This window comes from Coptis chinensis, unplaced genomic scaffold (genome assembly GCF_015680905.1).
Source record: "Coptis chinensis isolate HL-2020 unplaced genomic scaffold, ASM1568090v1 utg1029_pilon_pilon, whole genome shotgun sequence".
Lineage (NCBI taxonomy): Eukaryota > Viridiplantae > Streptophyta > Magnoliopsida > Ranunculales > Ranunculaceae > Coptis > Coptis chinensis.
Window position 1 is genome coordinate 563,191 of NW_028238094.1, and position 3,889 is coordinate 567,079.

Genomic DNA, 3,889 nt, shown 5'->3' on the forward strand with positions numbered 1-3,889 from the left:
AGTAATTGCATTTTCTTGTGAATTGGGTAAAATTTTGAATCTAGATATTATAGACGTGACTGCAAAATCCACATATCAAAACCTAAAAGAAAAAGCCCACACAACTAAGCTAGGGTATTGAATTAAGCCAAATAGCTTTAAGGTTGCTCCGAATGTTATGCTTTAAAAGCTGAGCGAGTTCGTGGAAATTCTTGAGGTTTTATTTATTTTTTTTTTTTTTTTTTAATTTTTTTTTTTAGTATATAATCTACGAATAAAAGATTTTTTTTTTAGTATATTCTTTTCGAATAAAAGAAAATGTTTTTTTTCCTAGAACATATAAAAAAAATGTGATTTATATATTGAAATTTTATGTGAACAACTTAGCCAAATAAAGAAGACAAAGTACTTAAATAAAACTTACAGTAAAACTTGTTTCCAAACTTCTAATTCAACGGGAATCGAAGGAAAGTCGAAGGAAAGAGATTAGGCAAGTAATAAGGTGATCTGAGAGTGCTTAGGCAAGATTAATTTATACGCTGTTGTATGTTTGGCCTATGTTAAGAAATTGCATGTTCAATATTTACACTCTAGGTATTACCGAAGGCACGAAGTGCTATTGTAGTTATATCTGAAACAGTAATTAAATTGATCGAAGAAAACAAAAAAAATAAAATATTAGTAAAATTAGGATAAGTCAAATATTTTTATTCTAGTAATTAGTTTTAATCCCCATGTCTCTCAACTTCTACAGTCGATAGTTAGCAATACTAATATGTATCTACGGAGACCCTAACAACAAAATTAAGTACACTACACATTTTTGTCCACACACAATAAGTTACCAACTTTAACTTTAATTAAAATAAACAACTGCCAAACATTAGCATGTTTCTTCTTGATCTCGTGAGAATCAAGTATTTTCGTCTACCAAAAAAAAAAAAAAAAAAAAAAATATGTGAATTAGAAGGTGGCCTTCCAAGAGTGGGTGAGATTTCACCAGTAATGCGATGTTACGTGGCTTTGATAAAATTCAATATATAAAACCCTTAATTATGCTCTCACTTATAATACTACTTGCTCAAGTTTATAGATTGCCTCAATTAAAATGCACGTTGGGGCATCAAAAGTGAAGCTTTACTGGAACAATGTTGTACCGAGCACTCCATGTCAATCAGTAGATATTATATGGTAATATCTTGTAACTAATCCATAGCGTTGACCATTTATCCATAGCGTTGACCATTTATATAGCCATGCCTGAAGATTAAGAAAGCCATTTAGAATGAGAATGCTTAAATGTATACTCAAGATAGACTTATTGTTAAATAATATAATACCTTAGATAAAGTAATTGCATTTTCTTTTGAATTGTGTAAACTTTTGAATCTAGATATTATCGACATGACTGCAAAACCCACAAATAAAAACCTAAAAGAAAAAACCCACACAAGGAGGCCAGGGTTTTGAATTAAGCCAAATAGCTTTAAGGTTGCTCCGAATGGTATGCTTTGAAAGCTGAGCAAGTTCGTGGAACAACTTGTGTATGTATGTGTGTGTGTGTGTGTGTGGTGATTTTATTTTTATTTTATTATTTTTTTTTTGTAGTATATAATCTACGAATAAAATATTTTTTTTTTGTATATACTCTTCGAATAAAAGAAAATGTTTTTGTTTTCCTAGAACATATAAAAGAAATATGATTTCTATATTGAAATTTTATGGGAAAAGCTTTGCCAATAAAAAAGACAAAGTACTTAAATAAAACTTACAGTAAAACTTGTTTCCAAACTTCTAATTCAACGGGAATCGTAGGAAAGTCGAACGAAAGAGGTTAGGCAAGAAATAAGGTGATCAGAGAAAGATTAGGCAATGATTAATTTATACGTTGTTCTATGTTTGGCATATGTTCAGAACTTGCATGTTCAATATTTACACTCTAGGTATTACCGAAGGCACGAAGTGCTGTTGATGTTATTTCTGGAACAGTATTTAAATTAATCGAGGAAAAAAATATATTAGTAAAATTAGGATAAGTAAAATATTTTTATTCTAGTTATTGGTTTTAATCCCCGTGTCTCTCAACTTCTAAAGTCGGTAGCTAGCAATACTATTCTGTATCTACGGAGACCCTAACAACAAAATTAAGTACACTAGACGTTTTTGTCCACACACAATAAGTTACAAAGTTTAACATTAATTAAACTAAATAACTGCCAAACATTAACATGTTTCTTCTTGATCATATTGTGAGAATCAAGTATTGTGGTCTACCAAAAAGAAAATCAAATATGTGAATTAGAAGGAGGCCTTCCAAGAGTGGGTGAGATTTCACCAGCAATGCGATGTTACATGGCTTTGATAAAATTCAATATATAAAACCCTTAATCATGCCCTCACTTATAATACTACTTGCTAAAGTTCATAGACTGCCTCAATTACAATGCACGTTTGGCCATCAATAGTGAAGCTTCGCTGGAACAATGTTGTACCGAGCTCTCCATGTCAATCATCAAATAGTATATGGTAATATCTTGTAACTAATCCATAGCGTTGACCATTCATATGGCCATGCCTTTAAGAAAGCCATTTATAATGAGAATGCTTAAATGTATACTAAAGATAGACTTATTGTTAAATAATATAATACCTTAGCGAAAGTAATTGCATTTTCTTGTGAATTGGGTAAAATTTTGAATCTAGATATTATAGACATGACTGCAAAATCCACATATCAAAACCTAAAAGAAAAATCCCACACAAGTAAGCTAGGGTATTGAATTAGGATAAGTAAAATATTTTTATTCTAGTTATTGGTTTTAATCCCCGTGTCTCTCAACTTCTAAAGTCGGTAGCTAGCAATACTATTCGGTATCTACGGAGACCCTAACAACAAAATTAAGTACACTAGACGTTTTTGTCCACACATAATAAGTTACAAAGTTTAACCTTAATTAAACTAAACAACTGCCAAACATTAACATATTTTTCTTCTTGATGTCGTGAGAATCAAGTATTTTGGATTTCCAAAAAAAAAAAAAAAATATGTTAATTAGAAGGAGGCCTTCCAAGAGTGGGTGAGATTTCACCAACAATGCGATGTTACATGGCTTTGATAAAATTCAATATATAAAATCCTTAATTATGCCCTCACTTATAATACTGCTTGCTCAAGTTCATAGATTGCCTCAATGACAATGCATGTTAGGCCATCAAAAGTGAAGCTTCGCTGGAACAATGTTTTACCGAGCTCTCCATGTCAATCATCAAATAGTATATGGTAATATCTTGTAACTAATCCATAGCGTTGACCATTCATATAACAATGCCTGAAGGTTAAGAAGACCATTTATAATGAGAATGCTTAAATGTATACTCAAGATAGACTTACTGTTAAATAACATAATACCTTAGCGAAAGTAATTGCATTTTCTTTTGAATTGGGTAAACTTTTGAATCTAGATATTATTGACATGACTGCAAAATCCACATATCAAAACCTAAAAGAAAAAACCCACACAACTAAGGCAGGGTTTTGAATTAGGCCAAATAGCTTGAAGGTTGCTCCGAATGGTATGCTTTAAAAGCTGAGCAAGTTCGTGGAAATTCTTAAGGGTTTTTTTTTTTTTTTTTTTTTTTTTTTTTTTTTTTTTTTTTTTTGTATATTCTCTTCGAATAAAAAAAAATGTTTTTTTTTCCCAAGAACATATAAAAAAAATTTGATTTCTATATTGAATTTTTATGTGAATAACTTAGCCAAATAAAGAAGACAAAATATTTAAATAAAACTTACAGTAAAACTTGTTTCCAAACTTCTAATTCAACGGGAATCGAAGGAAAGTCGAAGGAAAGAGGTTAGGCAAGAAATAAGGTGATCTGAGAGAGGTTAGGCAATGATTAATTTATATGT